The 24,774-nt window shown below is 32.3% G+C and overlaps 1 protein-coding gene across 1 annotated transcript in view; it reads left to right on the top strand.

The window, feature by feature from the left end:
- The window catches only part of LOC126882878 (sex peptide receptor), a 1,311,932-nt gene that overhangs the window by 244,927 nt on the left and 1,042,231 nt on the right, over positions 1–24,774 (top strand). The gene's annotated exons all lie outside the window — the stretch shown is intronic.

Below are 24,774 nucleotides of genomic sequence, written 5' to 3' on the forward strand. Positions count from 1 at the left end.
TTGTTATAAAATGTAAAGGATATATTTTATGTTTTCTCTTTATGAAAAAAAAAATTTGTAATCTTTATGTATACTTTCTAATTTTTGTATCTTTTTTTTTAAATGTGCTATTGTTGTAAGAACTTTTGTAAAAGCAAATACTTTTGAATATTTATTTATTTTGTAAGAATATTTATTTTGTGAATAGTATGAATTTTATTTATTTTGTAACAATTTGTTTTATGTTATATTATTTAGTTTAAGACCTACAATTATTTTGTATTTTGAGCCACATAAGCTTTGCTTTGGCTCGATATTGTTGTATAATAATAATAATAATAATAATAATAATAATTTACAGCCGCACGAAATAGTTCAGTGCAAGTTTTACCAAACCATTGGCGTAGGTTTTTAAGCCAAGAAGTTGTACGGAGGCCCACACTTCTTTTTCCCATTATTTTACCTTGCATGAGAAGGTGAAGTATGTCATATTTTTCTGGGTGACGCATTATATCACCAAAGTATTCCAATTTGCGCCTTTTAACCGTGTTCACTACTTCGCAACTTTTATTCAAACGTGGCAAAACCCTTTCGTTTGTGACTCTGTCTACCCAACTGATCTTCAGAAAACGGCGGTAGACCCACATCTCAAATGCTTCTAGGTTTTTTAAAAGCGATTCTATCAGGGTCCATGTTTCAACCCCGTAAAGTAGTACTGGGAATATATAATATCGAACCATTCTTATGCGAAGTTCCAAATTTAGATCATGACTGCACAGGATTTTCTTAAATTTCATAAAACTTGTTCTTGCTTTGGCAATTCTACTTTTTATTTCTGTACTAGGGTTCCAGCTTTCATTAATATGAGTACCCAGATATACAATATTAGTTACTCGTTCAATTGAGTCATTACCGATTGTTACGTTATAGTGATTATTATTTACGGTTGCTTGTTTACTAATAACCATAAACTTTGTTTTTCTTGCGTTGAGTTTGAGTCCATATATCGCGCAGAATGCCACCATTCGGTTCAATAACGCTTGAAGATGTTCAATTGACCCTGTCAGTAACAAGGTGTCATCTGCGTATCTGATATTTTTCATAAGAATACCATTAATGAGTATTCCCTCTTTTGCGTTTTCCAACACTTCATTTAAGATTGTTACAGCGTAAAGATTAAACAACATTGGTGACAATATACAGCCTTCTCGAACTCCACGCTTGATTTTTATTTCTTCAGAGCACTGATTCCCAACCCTAACACTTGCAGCCTGGCCCCAATACAAATTTGCGATTATTCTAATGTCCCTACCATCCAGACCAGTAGTTTTGAGAATATGTAGCACTTTTTCATGGCGAACTTTATCAAAGGCCTTTTCAAAATCAATCGCGCACATGAAAACGTCATGTGTTTTATAACCATAGCTATTTCTCCCAATAATTTTCTATTCGCTCCGTGCATGACTGACGCGACAGCTACACTAAATTTACAATTAAGATGCAGTAGAACAAACAAACCCAGACAGGTTAAATGGTACTAGGAGCACTTCCGAATCATAATTTACAACGTATAAACTTTGGAAATGATGATTTGGGATTTACAATTTTTGGTAAAATTTGTTATAAGTATAAATAATAAGTGCGTTCGCGGAGACAGTCAGAGACTAGTCCACGACAAGTAAAGCATGCACACTTTAAAATAATATAAATAATACCGTTGATAGAAAAATATACAAGGTATAATAATATTTACTATTAATTAATATTATTAATTAATTAATAATATACTGGTATATTTATCAATAAACGATCATATATTAAATAAATACAATATGCAATTAAAGTGCACATGCGTTGTCGTGGACTAAAACTCACCGACATGGTCCACGAACGAACATAATGGCAATGACATTACAAAAATTCGCCAAAGTTTTCATATTTCGCCGCTACGGACGCTGGCATAGTTTCGTATATTGCCACCATGGTCACGCAGGGAGCGAATATTTTTTTAATTTTCTTTTAATATTCTCTTCTAATTTCTCTTGAATTCTTGACTGTTATTTTTTCGACATTCTTGATTCTCTTTTTTTATTTCCGTTTTGATAATAATGTAATTCCATCAACAACTAAATTATTGTATTAATAAAAATACTCCTTCTTAAGTACCATCTCCGTGACGGAGGTAAGCAATCATCATAGCTATTTGGAATTTATAGACGACTGCTCTGAATAGTTCATTTGATGTTCATCCGTACCATTCTCTCAGATTGCGCAGCCAATAATTCTACATCTTTTTCCTTGAAAGTTTTCCCGAATAGTCAGTAGGAGCAAATTATTTTTTTCTCCACGTGTAATATGTCTGAGATGTTCCAATTTTCTTGTTTAGGATGTCCACTTCCTTATGCAGCTTTCTTAGAACCTCTTTGTTTGTGACATGTTCTGTCCAAGATATTTTCATAATTCTTCTATACACCCACAACTCGAATGATTCCAGTCTTTTATTGTTGCCACGTTTAAGGTCCAAGTTTCCATGAGAAAGCGTAGCACCTAACTAACCTAACTCTTAGCTCCAACTTCAAATCCTTTGTACAGAGCAAGCACTCCTCTCATCTGGTAGAAATATGCTGTAGCATTTTCTATAATGATTTTGATTTCTGCAATTAGCTAATGGTTTGTGGAGTTGATAGTTTGTTCCAAGATAAGCATATTAATCTACTCGTTCAACATTGGTTCTGTTTATAAGAACATTCTAGTTATAATATCATCATAAATTTTGTCTTCATTCATTGTCAGATCATATTTATTTCCATTCTGGTCACCAGTATTTGAAGATCTTCCATATTTTCGGCTTAGAGGATATTATCATCGGCATGTATAATGTTGTTATTGAGTACTCCATGTACCTTTATTCCAGCTGTTTCACCCTCAAGAGAAGTTTTTACACCGAGAGAAAAAAATTCTTGACATAAAGAAACTTTATTAATATTTAAGAAAGATCGACTTGGCATATTGCGTAAGAAATATATCTTTTTATGTAAGATATAATTTTCTAAAACATTTCATATAAATTTTAATATACCCAAAGAAATATATCTTAAACCTGATTGAACTATCACTTTCTTGCAAACTGCAAACCCATTTGTCAGAAAGGAACTATACTTGTCATAAGAATATATTTTGTTGACGTAAAAAACTCTTCTTTCTGAGAAATAATATTTCTTAGTAAGGAATATTGTTATCTTACCATTATTAATTAATGTATTTAATGTTAAGAAATATATTTCGCAGATATAATTGTATATTTAGAATTAAGTTACATGTCTTAAAAATAAAGTGATATTACATACGGCGAAATAAATCATTATGTTGAGGTAAAATTATTCTTTATTAGATAATAAAAACAGGATATAAAACGACAGAGATTAATAAATACAAATAATTTCTCCACTCTTAAACCACTGGCTTTTATAGGTACAATAATAAAATGATGGAGAGGCAAATCCAACTTCCTTAATTTTTCCTTCTTTTTGTTAATAGCACTTTGTATATCAGCAATTACGTAAAACAAAACCGTTATGTAGACAGATTAAACTTGTTTTAATAAAAATTTTTTATAAGGATATGTACATACTTATTTTAACAAAAGGAAATACAAAAAACAACAAATACACGGACCCACATAAATACTATTAATTTTTTGGTATAAGAACGGTAGGTATCAGTAAAACAGTCTACAATCCAAAAACATTTCTTGGCATTTCAACAAATAATAATCAATAATATTTAGTTCAAACATGGCTTTATTTATCCTACCATCTTTTTTAATTTTTTTTTTTTTTGTATATGAAATTTTATATATCATTTTTTAAGTTAAACTGTGGGTTATTTCTCAGTTAGAATAAGATTCTTTCTTTCAGAGTTGTCCATCATTATAGATATCAAAAATGCATATAAAGTACTATTATGTTTCTTTTAGAACTACATATTCGGATATGCAACAATATTATTATTACGTCATAAGTTAATCAATTTACTTTTATATACCTATGTACGTACCTTCAAACTATCCCTTAGCCTTAGATTTAAAAAAAAATCAACAAATCCAAAATCCATCTATGAAAATGAACTAATGCCATGCACGCCATCTTGCCAAACACTTTGATTAAATCACAAATATAGTGAATAATGGTTACTGCGCAATTCTTTTGTGGAAGAAAATCTCTTGGCAAGTAGCATTTCGGCATTAATGATAAAGTTTTTATTTAATAATCACAGTTACTACAGAGTGTATTTTTGAAGAATTATTTCTTGTGGTTTAAAATATTTATTTGATTGCAAGAAATTTTCTTGTTCGCAAATATAAATAGGGATTAACTTTATATTTCTTATACTGCAAAATATTTGTAGTTTTCAATTTAAGAAACAAAAATTTTAGGATAAGAAAATTAAAATGTAACTATTAATGCATTTGTTAGCATTTAAGAAATTATCTGTAAGAAATTATTGAGTTGTGTTTAAAAAACTCGTTTCTTATATGTAAAGCGGTATGTTTAAGTTAATATGATATGGTAACTTTTAAGAAAAATAGCTCAAAGAAATCAGTGTTTTAGGATAGAAGAAATTGTTCTCTCGGTGTAGGATCTATTTTTTGCTCTGAAAGCTGTTCGTTAACACTTATTTTTCTCGATCTTATAGTATAAATTCCATATAATCCTGAGGTCACTCTAGTATATCTTTTTTGATTTTTGAACTTTCGATAATTGTTCATGTCATACTTTATCGAATACTTTTATTATAGTCAATACAACACGCATATATATGATTAACGTCCATGCATCTTTAAAATAATATATTAAGTGAAAGAGTTTAACGCGTTCCTAGAACCTTGTGAATAAATCCAAATTGTATACAAGGGGTTTTACAAATTTCGTTCGTTGCAATCCGTGACTGCACGCCGGGGTTTGTCCTAGTTGGGTCAGAGAGAGCAGCATATGTGCCTCCTGATGACAGACTAATAAGTTTCGAAACCGGTAGAGCTACTTGCTGCACTCTCTGATTGAACTGTAATAATGATGCGGCTGTAGTTTCGTGTTGCAACGAAATTGAAAATGGTTATTCATTTTTGTGTACAAAGGTGTTTCATTAACAATTGTTCATATTGTAATTGGAGAAACCTTAGCACAAAATACGAAGATTTAACCCAAAACACTTAAATAAAATATTCTGCCTTACCGAAATACAGAGTGTTTTATTACAAATGTTCTAAAATGATTTTAGCCCACGTTTAAAACACCTTTAAATATTTGTTGTTCAAATTTGACACACAGTTTGCACATGCTAGGGTATTTTAACTAGTCTTAAAAGATAGTTTTCCGCTATTTCCAGAGGCGTGCTGTAGGGATATATACTTCCTTTTCGCCCCTTTTCCCCCTTACAATCTACGCCACGTCGTAATAATCATTTCAGCATGTTTTTTTTTATTTTTCGTTACATTTTACATAAATACCATCATTTATTTCAATGAGACAGAGTAAGTAATTTTCAAGTTATTTGGGTTTTAATGTAATGGATTCAATAAGATTATGCATTTTAAACACATAGTCTTATGGAATTAGTACACATTGAAAGTACATAGTTTTATGGAATCCATTATATTTAAACGGAAATAACTTGAAAACTACTTACTTTATCGCAATGAGACAAAAGGATGATATTTATGTCAAAAGTAACAAGAAATCAAAAAACATACTGAAATGATTATTACGACAGTGGCGTAGATTGAGAGGGGAAAGGGGCGAAAATGAAGTGTATGCCCCTACAGCACTCCTCTGGTAACAGTGGAAAACTATCTTTTAAGACTAGTAAAAATACCCTAACATGTGTAAACTGTGTGTCAAGTTTGAACAAAAAATATTTAAAGGTGCTTTAACCATGGGCTAAAATCATTTTAGAATATTTGTAATAAAACACTCTGTATCTCGGTAAGGAATATTTTATTTGTTTTGGGTTAAATCTTCGTATTTTGTGCTAAGGTTTCCCCAGCTACGATATGGACAATTCTTAATGAAACACCCTGTATTATCATGTACGCCCATATCCAATTGATGATATTTTCGGTTTTGGATGACTTTCAAGCAACTTTAGCACATGCAATTATCAAGATAATCGTGAAGGAATCGCATGATTCTCTTGCATTTTTCTTTTACTTTTCATTTTCATAAAATTTAGAAAACCAATACAAAAGCCATAAAAACCATGCTTGGCCTATTTGTGTGAAAGTTTCAAAATAAGAATTTTCTTCAGTTTTATTCCCTTTTTAATATAGTGTATAAATGTTTAAAACTTTTCGCTTCTCTCTTACATACAGATTAAGCCAAATAAAAACGGAACATATGCAGTTAATACAGTGTATCGGAACTACCTTTAAAATAGTCGACCAATATAAAAGTTTGACACACATAAATCATAGCAACTCATCTACCTGTCTTTTTTTAGGCTAAGGCTACGACCAGAGAATTGACAATTCACGGCGCCATAAGAGCAGTAAAATGAAGCGCGAAAATTGGTCCCGCGGTGAGTGTAGTGGATGGCCAGACTGAGCTGTAAAATATCGCGAAGCAATAGCAAACGGGTCCATCTTCAGCGTCGTGTCGCAAACAAATGGATCTAGGTCCAAATTTGTAGCTCATCTAGCCACAACCACGACCAAAACACTGTATTTACATCTCGCGACTCGCCGTAATTTACATCCCCGTCTGGTCATGCTTTTTACTGCAGTTACTGTCGCTTCATTTTACTGCTGTTACAGCGCCGTAATAGCAGTAAAATGAAGCGGCCGTAAAAAGCATGACCAGATGGGGATGTAAATTACGGCGTGTCGCGAGATATAAATACAGTGTTTCGGTCGTTGTTGTGGTTAGATGAGCTACAACTTTGGACCCAGATCCTTCTTACCAGGACCCATTTTCGCACTTAATTTTACTGCTCTTATGGCGTCGTGAATTATCAATTCTCTGGTCGTAGCCTTAGCCTAAAAGGGGACAGGTAGTTGAGTTGCTATGATTTATGTTTGTCAAACTTTTATATTGGTAAACTATTTCAAACGTAGTTCCGATACACTGTATTAACTGCGTATGTTCCGTTTTTATTTGGCTTATTCTGTATACATACATACATCATAAATATTCCATGACTGAAGTTTTATACCCGTCTGAATAAAAACCTGTCTACAAAGTTACGTTGCAAGCATCCTAAGCCAATCAGTGCCTTGCATTCTTAAAGAAATAATACTATTAGCCCTTTGTGACTATTTTCAATTCAAATTTTCTCTTTTAAAAAGATCAGAATGTTAAATTCCTCTAACGTCTTACAAAGTTGACATAATACAAATAGAAGTTACATAACTTTACGTAAGTCGCTTAAAATGACAAATAGAAGAAACTACGTAAGTATTCATGATGTCTTGAATGATAAAGTTGGATTTGAGAAAACTTCGGAAACAAGTATGGCAGAAATTCAAGTTTTAGAATCTAAACTTTCATGTTACTTAAATGTTTTTACAGATTTTAATGCAAATAAAATCAAAATAAAACACTAAAGGTATTACTTTTTAAAATGTTAGTTACAATATATGTATAAATTCACAAAAGAATGTTGGTATAGTGTTCTTTTCAACTGATAAATTTCATGGACAAAAAACTTTTGTCTGTATGTATAGTAAACATGTGCGCGTGAAGTATGGGAAAATATCAAGATAGCTGTAACACGCTTTTAAAATGTTAATTATGTACTACAGGGGTTGGCATAAGGCAAGAAAAAATTTGCTTTAAGCGAAAAAGTGCTGCGTCGAAATGAATTTATTCAAAGATATTACAAAATGGATTCGAAAAAGGGTCACTCTAAGTGTTCAAATTGATGGATATATTGATCAATGCATTTACTAAAACGTTTCGCAACGAAGGAGCAGATCCGGCAAAGCACGTCAAGCTATCCGCGAAGATTTTCAAAGTCTTCTTCAATTGCAGCTCCGAGGTTGGGAGGGGTGCTTGCTCCTCTTGCAAAATAGTTGTCCTTTGGTAGGCCCCACAGAAAGAAATCACAGGGTGTTAGGTCACATAGGCCAGTCAACGATTCCTCGTCTGCCTATCTATTATCTATATTATCTGAAATGAATATTAAGATACTCCCGTTTACGTGTCGCGTAATGCGGCGAAGCTCCATCCTGCATGAAATGACGAATGTTCGCGAGTGTTGAATCGTTGTACATTTGCCCACGTAAGTCTTCGGGAATTTACAGGTACTTGTAAAGACTAAAATGGTTTTGTACACACTTTTTACTGCTGAATGACGGGTAAAGAAGAGTACTTGTGAAATGTGTAAAAAATTTAAATCCTAGCTGAGCGCTTTTGCTTATAAATCCATATTCAGAGCTATACTACAATAAAAGTTCTCTAATGAGTAATTAATCTTAGAATTCAAAATGTCTAGCTTACGTCAATAAATTCAAAATACCACTATGAACAGAGAGTGATCCTATGTAAGATTGAAAAAACTTTAACTAATGCAGTTTTTTATTGAAGTAAAAAAACCTTGTTCGAAGTTTGGAAAAAAATTATTGTCGGTTGAGAAATTTTGGTTTGTTACATTAAAAAAACATCTAATACGGCACAAAGGACTCTCACAAAAAACACAATACAAAATTTGGATCATTGCCAGTTTAAAAACCTTACCATCTGAGGCGGACGTTGGCAGCATGCAGAATGGAATCATTAGTGCATGATGCAATTACTGAATGTGCTTTCTTAAGCCGATGCCGCACTTCAGGATGCTAGATGGTGGCTTGGAGGGTGGATTTTAAAGGTGGATGGTGGAGGGTCGCTGCATCCTGGACGCAGTGAAAGAGTGAAATAAAGTCAGAAGTCAGTATCCAACTGACTGCTGAGGAATCGTTTGTTTCATTTGTTACGTTACATTTGGTTTGTTTTTTTAGCATATCGTCATATTAGAGGTAAAACTCATTCACTAAACTTTTCAGAAAGTGGAGAAAATTCGACTTAAAGGCAACAATTGTTTTTTAAATTCACCTGACTTGAATATTGGATTTTTTTTAATGCAACTGCAAAAAATAAATAAAACAGATATTTTAAGCCATGTTTCGTCACATCGTGGGTCTGCTGGGTCCCAAATTGCCCTTCTTTTATAATCAGCACTTATTACGCTTTCATCCATAGCGAGGCTACCCGGATGGATTATCAAACACGACTGATATGGGTGGATAGACGTCTGGCGGACCACCGGGTGGGTAGATGGTAGTGGGAGGCCACTGCGGCTACTGTCGTTTTGTTATTCGTGGTATAAATAGCTGGATGGTCGCCAGGCGGGTATCTACCATCCACCATCCTAGCAAACTTCCTGCACTGCGGCATCGGCCTTAAGGCGGGTTCTCACTTGTCAGTTTCGCTGACGCAGTCTAACTGATTCAGTGATACTGAACAAATAATGAACATGAGAAGACATTTTCATTTTAAATGATTAGTACATTGATACTTTCAGTTAAAGTGAAAACCAGTTCTCTCATGATGGTATTGGCTTTATGTATTTTTGGAGCAATTTTTTGCAGAATCTCTTGAAATTTATCTTCGTTCATTCTTAAGTGGTTTGTATATGAATCACAATTTTCCAAAGCTAATTCTTTCAATATTGTTTCACTAGCACCCCATTTATTTCTGCGCAATATCCAGGACTTGGCTCACCATCTACGACGTTTTCTTTTCTTTTGATTCACTAGAATATTCTGTAATTCATTTCCTGATTTTAAACATACTTCTCGAAGAGCTGGTCTCAATTTTTTTTAATCATTTTCATCACTACGATATAAAATGTTTGGACCAACTGCATAAGGAATGTAGCAAAACATGAAACGTGTGACTACAAACGTCGCTTTTTATTTTTCATTATTAATGAATCAGTCAGACTGCGTCAGCGAAACTGACAAGTGAGAACTCGCCTTTAGATGCTTTTCTATTTCATCCAGGTGACAGTTGACATATGACATTTTTAGGAAATCAATATGAAGTATAGGCCGTTTCAGGATTTTTACGTTTATGTCACCGCTGGGAGGATATAGGGCTTCTCATCGATTGTCTTGTTTGGAACTTCTGTCATATGTTGTATAATCTGTGTATAATATTAATATACACGGATTATACGACATTTGACAGGAGCTCGAAACAAATGACTGTGAATGAAAAGCCCTATTAATAAGTGTATTCACAGAGACACTCAGGGACTAGTAGTCGACGATAAGCGGAGCATGCCATGACTAAAGTCCGCGTCAGGCTCCGCGAACGAACGTATTTTATTTCTTTTATATTTTTGACATTGTATTTCTTAAATTTTGAACCACTTTAAATAGATTTCCAGTTGTATTTTGAGAACATTTTGTTGTTGATTTTGTGTAGTTTTTAATTGTAGAAGTACTTGAATGGCTTTATTTTGTTCTAAACAGTGAATAAATTAAGAAAAGTGATTATTTTCGAAAGTTGTTGGCAGACAATATACAGATGTTGTTTTTAGGTACTCTAGTTAGTTATTTAGGAAATGTTATAGCTTTATTATTAAATCTAACCATTGTTTGTCTCTCAAATCATAACCTATTTAGTTCAATTAGTTTTCTGCCTAAAATGTAGCACTCATGGTAACCAACAAAACTGAACTTTATCACGATTATTTGACATTACACGCTTCAAAACACAACAGGAATGAAGCATATTATCGATTATTCCAGTAAAAATGTTAAATTAATCCTTGTACAAAACAAAATTACAAGTAAATGGAACCAAGATTATCTAAAACACATTAAGAACTGATAGAATAAATTTGTTTCCCTTCCAGCCGCCATATTGACATAATCTTGACAGCATGTTGAAACGGCCCATTGAAATTTTTTTGGGGCAAACGAATAATTAAATTCATAAATTTTACAAAGTCTGTAGTTACATAGATCTGGTTTTAAAAATAAAATACCTGTTGAGAATAGACAGAAGGTCCAACATAGATCAATTGAATCAATCAAATAAAGAAACTTGATGGTGAAGTTATCATATTGTTAGATATGTCACAAGTCACATTAAGTGAAGTATATTTTTGTATCAAGAAATGGAAATTGTGCTAAAAATTAACTTTTGAGAAATATATTCTGCTTTTTTTAATTTAAATTTAAAGATTTTTAATTTAAGCATATTGATATGTCAGACGATTTGGAAATATGGTGCAGCTTGCCTAAGGCTGCCTAGGTATCTCATGATCTAGACATTTATAAGTAATTAGGTAATAGGGTAAACACATTTTTATTACAAGCTTTGATACTAACATAAATAGAAAATAAAATGGGCCACTTGGTATTTTTACTCGGAATGCTTTTATAATTTCTTTGTATATTGTTTTGTATAATGCCGTGTTCTGCTTCTTCGCCTACCCTCTATCGTATCTATTTAAAATCACATTTGTCATCCATGGCTTTTTTTTATTTTTTGGTAGTTTAAGTAATTTATCTTGTATGTATTGTGAAACTCTATGCAACTGTACGAAAATTACAAAATTCTTCAACATAGAATTTAAAAAAAAGTGGAGGGTCACTTGTCAATTAATAGATTATAAAGGAAATATTCAATTTTGTGCACGGTTCTTTACTACAAAAAGATAATTTTCCACAAGCGTAACAGTGAGCATCTCAAGACATTAATGTTCTCTTCAGTGCCTTCTCGGTAAAATCAAAACAGACAGTCGACCTCCCGGGAAAGAATTTGCAATTCAATCTCTGTCAGCTATAAGAATGGAAGTGATTATAAACAACAATTAAATTTTATTGCAAAAGATTGTCGTCCACTGAATATAACAGAAGGTAATTTTCTTTTATATTTTTATAACTTATTTTCAACTTACGCAACTTTTCAGTAGAGGTTTTCATAAAATTTTCACAAGAATTAATCACTTTCAATTATAAACTTTAAAAAAACGCTGAAGTATCTTTTACCACGTAGTTATTAACCTTCCGTTTAGGGTCCATGAACCATGAACCTGGGTCCAAGACAGGGTCCAAAAATATGGGTCAGCAATATTTAAAAATTTTTTTTTTGCAAAATTGTGTGCAGTTATATTATTTAACGAATATATGATCATATAATTTTGTAGTTATGCGTTTGAGTCAATATTATCTTACTTTAATCAAAAGTAATTTTGTTTATCATCATCTTCCTACGTTTCCTCGTCAGTCAATACTTCCTCAAATAATTTTAATATTCTTTGCCTCTCCTTCTCGTAATCCATATCTAAATATAAATAAACAAATATATAAACATTGAAAATAAGAAAAAGGTCTTAAATTACCTTACAAATTTAAAACTATCTTATTAATTTAAAACTATCGATATCTGATTTAAACACAAAAATTTGTGCACAAATACTCGCACACGGTGTGGCGCACCGTGTTGCCTAGTAATAAAAGTACAATACTCTTTTTCACACTGCATGTGGTAGAGATATCTATTCGTTACAAAGTACTCGTTACTTACGAATACCGAAAGTAACGATTACTATACAGAGTGGCAAATCGTTACTTTGATTACTTACTTTGATTGCTCTGATTACTTCGTTACTTCGTACCAATCGTATCAGAGCGAGTAACGACTATTGTATCTACAACCACTACACTTGATTACTTTCTACCAATCGTATCCCAGCGAGTAAAAACAGATCAGTGAAGGTCGTGGTTATATCGAAATACCTATACAAAATACCTACCCACTGAGAAATACGATTCTCGATGTGATTACCGATACTCAAATACAAAAGTAACAAAAGTAATCATAGTAATCAAAGTAACGAATACTGTAATAGATTACTGTATACAAAAGTAATGATTTGTAACCAATACTTGAAAGTAACTATAATCAACATCACTAGCACGTGGACTTCAACCCTAGTTAACTGACGACTGAAGAGGTATATGCAGCAGCAATTCAAAATCTCCACTACATACAATCAGTTACATGAAGTTATTTATCGAGCCGGTCTCACACACCGTGTGCGAGTAACGGAGGGTTAAGAGAATAATAAGCAAAACGTAGTTTTTTATTTTAGCGGCTCATTTTTTCGTTGACAGTATGTAGCTTAAGAAATATATATTTGGGATTAAAGAATTTGAAAAAATTTAAACTGGTTTAATATACAAAAAATTACTATTGATATTTTTTAAACGAGAAATGAAACTGAAGATAAAGTTTCAAGAGTTCGTTAATAATAACAAGGTCTAAGAGAAAGGCCGAACATATTTTCTACTGAAGTTGATTGATTTACTAAACGATTTTTATCGCCAACCGTCACAAAATCGTTCATTATTGTACTCATTTGCGGATGTAAAATAACACTCTATTTTACTCAAATATGAAGAACTTTGCCTGTCGCAAACAGTAATCAAGTTAACCGATATTGAATGTATGTAAGTGGTCGAGGGCAGTACATAATCGATTATTTACTTGAGTGAACTTAAAATTTATTTAATTAAAAATATTGTACAAAATTTACCTTTATAATTAAATTTATGTCAAAAAGTGAAATTCTGTAGTTTTTGTAATTGTGTTCATCATTATCTTTGCCTTATCCCTATGCGGGGTCGGCTTCCCTAAATGCATTTCTCCACGCAATTCTATCTTGGGTCATATCAATGTTAATCCCCTTTACCAACATGTCCTGCCTTATCGTCTCCCCCAGGTCTTCTTTGGTCTTCCTCTTCTACTCCTTCCAGGAATATGCACTTCAGATATTCTTCGAATTGGGTGATTAACGTCTCGACGTTGAACATGACCAAACCAGTTTAACCTATGCTCTCTCATTTTGGCATCAATTGGTGCCACATCTAGACTTCCCCTTATATACTCATTTCTAATTTTATCCTTCTTTGTCACTGCACTCATTTATCTAAGCATTCTCATTTGCGCTACATGCATTCGTTGTTCCTCTTTCTTTTTCACTGCGTAACATTCAGTTCCGTATATCATAGCCGGTCTTATGGCTGTTTTATAGAATTTTCCCTTCAGCTTCATTGGAATTTTTTTGTCACACAACACAGCACTCGTTTATTTCCACTTCATCCATCCAGCCCTAATCCTATTGCAAGCAGCTCCATCTGTTTCTCCATTACTCTGTAATATCGATCCTAGGTACTTAAAACTATTGCTTTTCACAATCATTTCACCATCCAAAGATACCATTTTATTTGTAGTAACTCCATCTTTAAATGAACACTCCAAATACTCTGTTTTTGTCCTACTAAGTTTTAAACCTTTTCCCTCCAGAGCTTGTCTCCATTGTTCCAGTTTTTGTTCTAAGTCTCTTTCACTATTTCCTACTAACACTATATCATCAGCATACATTAGGCACCATGGAATGCTACCCTGTAGTTTCGCTGTTATCTGCTAGTGAGAATAAATAATACTTCCTCATACATATCTCTCACAATCTTTATATATTCGCCAGGGACTCCTTTCCTATTGAGTGCCCACCACAGAATCTCTTGCGGAACTCTATCATATGCTTTCTGAAGATCAATGAATACCATATGAGCGTTTTTCTCTTTATTCCTGTATTTTTCTATCAGTTGCCTTACAACGAAAATTGCATTTGTTGTTGATCTTCCCTTCTTTTTCTTAAAGTTTCCTCTTCTGTCGGAGGTTGGATATCATAATGGCTATGGTCACTTTGTTGGCTGCTGCTCTGAATAGCTGTTACGAACTACAGTTAAACCATTCTCTAAGGTTCCTCAGCCAGGAGATGCGTCTTCTTCCTATGCTTCTTCTTCCTTGGATCCTTCCTTGCATAATAATTCTCAGCAGCTCATATTGTTCTCCTCTGGTAATGTGACCCAAATATTCCAGTTTTCTAGTTTTTATACTTTTCATAATTTCTAACTCCTTATTTAAACGTCGTAGCAGTTCGACATTGGTAATCCTTTGAACCCACTGAATTTTCAATATTCTTCTCTATCTGATCTGCCCTGCATAAAGCCAAATTGATTATCGGATATTTCGGTTTCTTCACGTATCCGTCTATCAATTACTCTCTCCCATATTTTCATTGTATGGCTAAGTAGTTTTATAGCCCTGTAGTTTGTACATTGTTGTATGTTTCCCTTGTTTTTGTAGAGAGGTACTGATATACTGCTTCTCCATTCGTCTTTCATTTGTCGAACTTCCATAATTTTATTAAATAGACCTGCTAGCCAACTTATCCCTGTCTCTTTCAATGCGCTCCATACTTCCCCAGGAATATCATCTGGCCCGACTGCTTTTCCTTTCTTTATTTTTTGAAGCGCTTGAGCCACTTCCCCGTTTGTTATTCTGGTAACCTTTGCTGTTACTCTCTCCATTAACTCCACAGGCTGTCTGTCAAGTTATTCTATTTTGTCTATTATTCTATTCTGTTTATTTTGTAATTGTGTTCATATAATATAAATCAAAACTTTACCAAAATTAGTAATTATCCAATATTGATAAATATCGATTAAAAATCGAAAGAGGCCATCATGCCAAAGGCATCTGTCATCACTGTTATAAAAAATTTTTATTTCGTCTAAAATTTAAACACTTCTTGAATTGTAAATTGTAAGTAAGTGCTAAAACCAATATTAAATTATGTACCTAGTAGTGCGGTAGAGCACTAAGAAGTGAAGAAAGAAATGAGGAAGTGGAAGAAATGATATGTACGCTATCTGAAATACGTAAGAATACTGAATAAATATAAGAATGAATAGACTTAGTCTTCATTGTTTGTATGTCTGTAGGTACAATAAAAAGGTTAAACAAAATATAACAAAATAAACGATTAAAACAAACAAGCTGAAAATGCGAGAATATAATAACGAAAACTTTGTTTATTTACGTATTTATATTCATATTATGGAACATTGCTATTATGAAAAGTTGTTTAGAATTAAAAATTATGTTTTAATGTGCAATTATATCATTCTAATTTAAATGTTGTGAACTATAAAGGTACTTTACTCTTGATCGAAATTCATATCTTTTATATACCTCGTATAAACTTAATAAAATTTGATATTATGATGGTTGCATCATAATTCTTAGACCATGAAGAGCTTTTTATCAAGAATAACTTTTCATCGTCAAATTAAAAATAAAACAGTAATAAATGAAAATTATGTTGGTATCCATAATTTGAGAAAAATCTTCAAATATTTTTTTTTTTCCATTAGAAGGGTGTAATTGCATATATCAGAACATAATTTTTTATTTTAAACAACATTTCATAATAACAATTTTCAATATTTCGAATTAAATAAAGATACTTTACTCTTTAGCGAAATTGATATTTTTTACATACCTCGTATAATATAGATACAATGTGATATTTGATGATTGAATCTTAGGTTTAAGGACATGCAGAACATTTTATGAAGAATAACTTTTGTTCGTACAATTAAAAATAAAAAAGTTTCCCATAATATATGTGCAACTTAAGTGACACCCTGTATACAATATTGACATAAATAGCCAGTGATCCAAAATTATTGTCATCATAGTGGGCTCTGAAGGATAGAGATCTATACAGTACATGTTTATGATTGATTCAGATATGTTCAGAAATTCTTGTCAGTTTACGTCTACTTTGACTTTTCAAGTCCTAGTGTAAAAAATTATTATTAAAAATGGTTTTCATAATTATAATTGATACATCTTTAATTTGGCGAAACATGTAATTACTGATGAAGTATAGTAAAGTGTGTAGAATCGTCAACAATATATGGAAATGGAACATCCCATTTATTACTAGGTACTTCCGTTAAAGGGGAGGCCGTATACTCGTATAAACCTTTTTAAAGTTGTTAATAAATTATGGCTTTCAAAATATACTCAAATTGTATCTTTAAACATTTTATTTATTTAAGATAATAATTAAATTCACTATCAAATGTCATTTATATTTTATTAATACCTAATACTTAATTTAAAATTTAGTTTGACATTAATAAAGTGAACAACCCATGCTTTGCTTAACAAATTCAAATTAAAACTAGCCTACTAGCAACGATTTCAGTTGACGTTTAGTGTGGCGGCAGAAAATAAATATTTGAAGAAGGATTGTGACATCATATTTTAGACTTTGAGGTCGGTTATCTCGAAGCTGGTTAGAACTGTCAAAATGCCGTTTTCAGATTTTGATTCAGAAGAAAAAACTACATGAGAATCCATCGGTAAATCGGCCGTAAGTATTACAGGAGCGGCGACGCACGAACCAACTAACAGACTTTGCGAATTTATGAACGAAAGATTTTCGTTGAAAATTACATAATATAAAAAATTTAAAAATAAATTTTGTTAAAAAAAATCAAGAAAATCGCCCTCTAATTAGCAACTCAAATGAAATTAACTATTACCGCTTCACAAGTTGCTTTACTTATGTATTATTATTTGGTCCGTAAGTTTTATTGGTTCAATGTTGTTATTTTTGTAAAAAAATTGAAAAAATTGTTTTTTTTTTAAATAACCTAAAAGTTATTAATGATACAAAAAATCCCAAAGAACAAAAAAATGTAGGTTTTGCTTTTCTGAATATTTTGGAGTTTATGTTTTCCTGTAAGACAAAAATTGGTTAAGATATGGCTGTTTAAAATTTGCATACACTGGTGATTAGTGACTCGTTCGAGCCTTTTCAGAACTAAGCAGTTTGAAGCGTAGTAGTAAAGCAACTTGGGATTTTCACGATTTTGTGTAACTTCCTTATATTAGTGGATGGGGATGCTTTTGGAGTTAAAAGATTATTGGGTTGTCAAGATTAAGTCCTAAAAACAAAAAAATGTTAAATTAGCTTTTCCATTTTAGTAGGAATTTAATTTTTTTTTAAATTGAATTCTCTTTTTGAAAAGTTGCTTATTTTTACGCAAGGAATCCAAATCTGCAATAACAAATGGGGGTTCCTATTTAAGATTCTAAAGTAGAATCTAAGATTCTAAAGTTTTGCTAATGTTTTTCGATCTGATGTTTATTTTGAGAAATTTTGCGGGAGTAGCAATCAATAAACTTTTGAAAAATATTGAACACGTATTTCTTAGTGTTTGTGAATATTTGTGACTCGCGTATATCCTTACGCCCTGCTCAAATCATCATATTTTTGAAATATACACTGTTCCTCATGTACTTAACTTGCCTTGTCTGAATCTGACGTTTTCGAGTTTGTCTAAGGATAGATTATTTTTCGGAGTGCCCCTCTAATAAGAATCCATACATGGTAGGGGTACATTGACAGGGTACAAGGTTTCTCCCCATGTGATTTTCTAACACGCTCGAGTAAAGCGCAAAATTCCCGCTTGATCTTCCCTACCATTACTTTTAATGCTAGACGAACAAAAATAAAACTTTTTTGAAGACTTTAAAAAAAGTTCTAATGAGTTTTCCCAAAAATGTGCTTCATTTTTGGTTATTTCACGTTGAAACATTCGATTTCAAATTTGACGAGTATGAACCTATTTTTCATTAGCAACATCTCTGCTTCTACTGGGTCTAGAAATCTCATATACCCTATTCCACAATGTCCACAAACATACGACTGTGTTGGATTATCTCGACAACGGATATTTTATTGTGCGGTACCCCGTGAAAATAGCCCCGTCAAAAAAGCTTAGACAAAATAGCCCCGACATAATATCCCGCACACAAAATAGCTCCGACAAAATAGCCTGCAGACAAAATAGCCGCGGAATAATAGCCCGCCGACAAAATAGCCCCGACAAAAAGCTCCCTTCAGAATTCATCATGAAATAATCCATTAAAAATACATTTTTTCGGAAATGGTAATTATCCTCTATTCACATCTTAACTAAATCTTAACCACATTAAATAAAAATGGTATTTTCAGAGAACTCGAGTCCTGTCTTCTCTGCCTCTTGGAAGTTTGAACATTTAATTTAAGCGAAAATCAAAGTTTAAGTTTATTCGTGACATAAATTTTTTTTTCTGTTTTAGGGCAACAGTAAAATGCATTTTAAATTAAATAAATTACATACATTCTTCTATTTTTGTCAAATAATTTAAATTAAAAAAAAAGGTTTTTGACACCTTGTATAAATAATTATGTAATTGTTTATATTAATAGATAGAGAATTAAATAACCATTCAAATGAGCTAGCACACGACCTCTATTCTCATTTAAAAAAAAATCATCGATTACGTCATCACGCCCAGATGGATGACGTCACTATTATGACATATATAACAGAATATCGTAATTTAAAAATAAAAATCGATCTATTTCAGGATTTTTCCTTAACGTCGCGGGTTTACGAAATAACGAATTTATTCCTTCCATTTGCACCATACTGTACGTCTGAATGGCCGATATGAATGAGTCAGATGAAATTAAATTATTAGAAGAATTTTTTTACTGAGCAACAACATTTTTGTTTAATTTATTAATATATTATCTTTTGACAACGACGTCCGAAGTGGAAGTCGAAACGGTAATAAAATATTTTTTTTAAGTTAAGTGTGTACAATAAAATTTTAGTATACAAGGCAGTGATTAAACCAATATGGAGCTATGGTATCCAACTGTGGGGATCTGCGTCGAGATCCAATATCGACATCCTGGAGAGATTCCAATCGAAAACCTTGCGCATTATCACAAATGAACCGTGGTACATGCCCAATGGACACATCAATCGTGATCTCCAAATGAAGACTGTCAAAGAAGAAATTGCCAGTTACGCCCAAAAATACGACATCCGACTACAAAACCACCCCAACAGGCTAGCGAAGAACCTAATGAGACCCCAGGCAAACAGAAGGCTAAAGCGCCACACTCCAAGCGATCTACGAACAAGATTTTAAATTTTAAATTTTAAATTTTCAAAAATATTTTATTTATTATAGAGTTTTATTTATAGCGTTTTATTTATTAGTCACAAATAATTTTGTTAAGTACTAAAATTATGATTTTATAGGTTATTGTCACTGGACAGTCTCCTGCAAGTCTCTTTTAATTGTTAAACAATTTACTTATTGTAATCATTATTACAGATTGTAAATAAATGGGATGTTAAAAAAAAAGTAAAGTGTGGCTTATTTCCCAATTAGAATAGTAATTTAAAATAAATGGTATTCCGTTAAAAGGTAAAACTTTTTATTGGAGGTGTTTTCTAAGCCAAGCCGCACACCAAAGAAACATGAAGCGAAAAACATGTTTCATGAAAAGAACACTGCCAAACAAATCTCAAAGTCCGCCTACCAATGAAACGAGTGTGATTCATGCTCATGACACATTTTTATTTTCGGAGAGTTTAATAAATGGCCGGACATATATTTGTTTAGCAGTGGTTTATTTCCATGAAACGTAATTTACGTTTCATGTTTCTTTGATGTGCGGCCTGCCTTAGAGGCTGATTTAGCCGGGGGTATTTTAGCCGGGGCTATTTTAGCCGGGGCTGTTTTGACCGGGGCTATTTTGTGTGTGATCTATTTTGTCGGGGCTATTTTGTTTGCGGGCTATTTTGTCGAGGCTATTTTGTGTCCGGGCTATTTTGACGGGGCTTTTTTGACGGGCTGTTTTGACCGGGCTATTTTGACGGGTCACGGTGCAAAATATGAAGAACGAAAGTAAATTGCAAATTACATTGTTGTTTATCGGAATAATTATTAGAGCCATTTACTTTCGTACTTTTTATGTTGTACACTAAAACATTCGTTGTCGCGATAATCCAAAACAGTCGTATATTCGTGGAATGAACCATACATACACTTTTTTCACTTTTTTATAATCTATATTTTTGCTAATAACTTTTGCTCTTTTGATAAAATATTTACTTTTTGAGTTATTTGCGTAGCTTTTTTGTTGATAAATGAAACTATTCACTCATTCACTCGCAAATAGCTCAAAAACTATTGACTTCGTGAAAACGCCATAGTAAAAGTTGCTTAGAATTAGTCAGTTTATCCATTTGCGGACTTATTTTGAACGTATAGTTGTTCAACCCTGAGAAGGGGTAAAACTCACATCAGGTCTAAGGCACACATCGCTACAATATCACTTTTTCCCTTAGGCATTTTAGACATTTTTGGAAGATTTTACCGTGAGTGAATGGACTATTTGGTCGACACAACATTCAACTTTAGGACGAGGGTTATAACGAACTTTAGGCCCCACCTTTCATGTTATTTACAACTTAAATAGTCGACTCATATATTTTGAAAATGACAACTTAAAATAAGCGTATATTTTTCCCCCGAGAAGGGATGGTAAGTACTCACCCCCAGGTCCAAAACACAAATCCTCACAATATCACTTTTTTCTATGGATGCTATACAATGTGCAACTTCTCTCACTATTTAGAGACATTCAAAACGAACATTTTCTCACGCACTGAGAAATGTCGGCCATTGCAGTGAGAAATATTTTTTCTCACGGGTTCTCCTACGGTTTTCCATACATACGATCGCCGTTTCCATGGTAACATGCACAATACAAATACAATTAATGTTGTCAAACAAAATGTGTTAAAGCAAAACTACCAGGAATTACTTTTTAAAACTGTTCAAAAATAATTGTTACTTAGAATTTTAAATAAATAACGTTTATAAATTTTAAGAATATTAAATATCTACGACCTACAGGTATATGTATGTATTTTATTTCAATTTAGGCATATAATATATCTAATAGCACCTTAATTATTTAATTTTGAAGTTTATACTCTTGACAAAAACGCATCCATAGAAAAAGTACAATGTACAACACATGAAACAATGACATATTTCTCCCTCGTTTGATTTGCGGCTCTCGCCTCGTACCTCGGCTCCTGCCAACAAACTTATGGGCTCGTGATAAATAATATGTCCTTTTTCTCACTTATTGTACAATATACTATTTTTGACATGTTAGCTACGTTTATGCCAAATTTTATGTCACTCCAAGCGGTTCTTTAAAATTTGTCGGTTTATTTGTAATATTTTACCGTTAGTGAATGGACTATTTGTTTATAAACATATTTGCGTTGGACGTGCCTTATTTCGACCACCAATTCGATTTTGTTTTGTACCAATCCCGTATTGGTATATTTAATTTATTGCTGATGATGATATTTACTACTTGTTGGTACAGTTCTTCTGTCACTAACAGGAATATTGTAAAGCACAAGGTCATTCAGGAAATAATTCTCATAATGATGTTACTGCTTTTTTCAGTATTAATCAGCTTATTGTTAGTTGTTTTATTGTGATTTTAACATTATCGTTGGTTTTAGAAAGTAAGCCAAAATAGTTCTTCGATATTACCTCTTCTTAAAGGCGGGTCCATGGTGCACGCTGGTTTCCGAGTCAGAAAGCCGAAGCCGAATCGGTGTAGCTAAACTCTTCATATTTAAATGGGCCTGTACAAAGTGCCTGACAACTGTATAGTCTGGGCTGATTATCGGAGAATAGGCCATTTTTGAGAAAAAGATATTTACCAGCAATTTTATTGCTGAAATCGATCTTATGATTGTATATATTAATAATATAGGTATGCAAAGTCCGCAGATAGTGTGCTACTTTTTTTATAAACAAAATGGCGCACGAAAATCGTGTTTTTTTCAATTTTTGCTCTATAACTCCAAAGATTTTAACTTTAACCAAAAATACTCGAATAAAAATTCACCGCAATTAAATTCTGCATAGAGACGTGTTTTTTCCGATTTACTTTGACGAAAAGCTTCCCCGGAAAAAGCGGGTTTTTCCAACAAAATCTTTAATTTTCAACTAAATTTTAGATAAGTAATTGTTAATCAATAATTAAATAACTTGGTAATGTAAAAGCCCTTTTCGTATAGATTATAATTCCAGAAGGCAATGGAAATTGAATGAACAGTTTAGCAACAATTAAATTGTTAATTAAAAATTTACGGTCGCCATAATAACTACAATAATTACGATGCATAATAATAACTATGATTTTTTCATAAAAAGACACTATACCTATCTAATGTACTTTACAGAAATGAAATTGGACTATTTAAGCGGCCTCAGGAATATTTTAAAATTATAAAGTATTTTTTGGCTTATAAACAAATAGAATATCTCGGGAAATATTAAACTAAATTAAATTGTAAAAACGGTATTCGAAAAATAAGTGGCAGGACGCTTCTTTTAAAAGAAAAAAAAGTTTAATTATGACGAGCAGTTCCTGAGATACAACCGGTCAAAAAAATTCCAATCAAAAATTAGGTTGGAGAAAATGTAACCCTCAAAGTTCAAAATCGGTATACGTTAAAAAAATGCATTTTCTCGGCTTCCCATGGAGCAATTTTATTCATTCTTTTTTTGTTCCCAAGTAACTCGAGTAGAGCCATCGAACTAACAAATTATTAAATGTCAAACTTGCTTTTGTTTCGTTATAATAAATTAATTTATTTATTATAACACAAAATTTAAATTTGTTTAAATAAAAATTGTTTAAATAATTATACAGCTTTCAAATGAGAATATTTATGTTTTTAACTTTAAAAGGTACACTTGTAGTAAGTTTATCTAAACAAAGCCTACAACTGGAAAAATATGTAGTTTTCTGTTCTTATAAATAAATTAATCTATTATAATAAAACAAAAGCAAGTTTGACATTTAATAATGCATTAGTTCGATGGCTCTACTCGAGCTTTTAGGGAACAAAAAAAGAATGAAGGAAATTGCTCCATGGGAAGCCGAGAAAATGCATTTTTTTAACGTATACCGATTTTGAACTTTGAGGGTTACATTTTTTCCAACCTAATTTTTGAGTGGAATTTGGCTATTTTTGGCAATTTTCACACGTATTATCGATAGTTTTTATTATAATAATATATGTTATGATTATTTTCAAAATATGCAAATTGGTGTGGAGAAAGAGAACAAAAATAAAAATGTGATGGTTTGAAAATTATGATCCTATTGTTTATATCTTTACCGTAAATTCCGGTCAACTTTGACCGGTTGTATCTCAGGAACCGCTCGTCATAATTAAATGTTTTTCTTTTGAAAGAAGCGTCCTGCCACTGTCTTTCGAATACCGTTTTCACGATTTAATTTAGTTTAATATTTCCCGAGACATTCTATTTGTTTTTAAGCCAAAAAATTGTTTATAAATTTAAAATATTCCTGAGGCCGCTTAAATATTCAAATTTCAATTCTGTAAAGTACATTAGATAGGTATAGTGTCTTTTTATGTAAAAATCATAGTTATTCTTATGTATCGTAATTATTGTCGTTATTGTAGCGACCGTAAATTTTTAATTAACAATTCAATTGTTGCTAAACTGTTCATTCAATTTCTACCTGCTTCCGAAATTGTAATTTATACGAAAAGAGCTTTTACATTGCCAAGTTATTTAATTATTGATTGACAATTACTTATCTAAAATATTAGTTGAAAATTAAAGATTTTGTTGGAAAAACCCGCTTTTTCCGGGGAAAGTTTTTATCGAAGTGAATCGGGAAAAACACGTCTCTATGTACAATTTAATTGCGGTGAATTTTTATTTGGGTGTTTTTGGTGTAAAGTTAAAATCTTCGGAGTTATAGAGTAAAAATTGAAAAAACACGATTTTCGGGCGCCATTTTGTTTATAAAAAAAGTAGCACACTATCTGCGGACTTTGCATACCTGTATTATTAATACATACAATAATTAGATTCGATTCCAGCAATAAAGTTGCTGGTAAATAACTTTTCCTTGTATTTTGCTAATTAGCCCAGAGTAATATACGAATGATAATTCGCA

This window comes from Diabrotica virgifera, chromosome 1, assembly GCF_917563875.1.
Source record: "Diabrotica virgifera virgifera chromosome 1, PGI_DIABVI_V3a".
NCBI lineage: Eukaryota > Metazoa > Arthropoda > Insecta > Coleoptera > Chrysomelidae > Diabrotica > Diabrotica virgifera.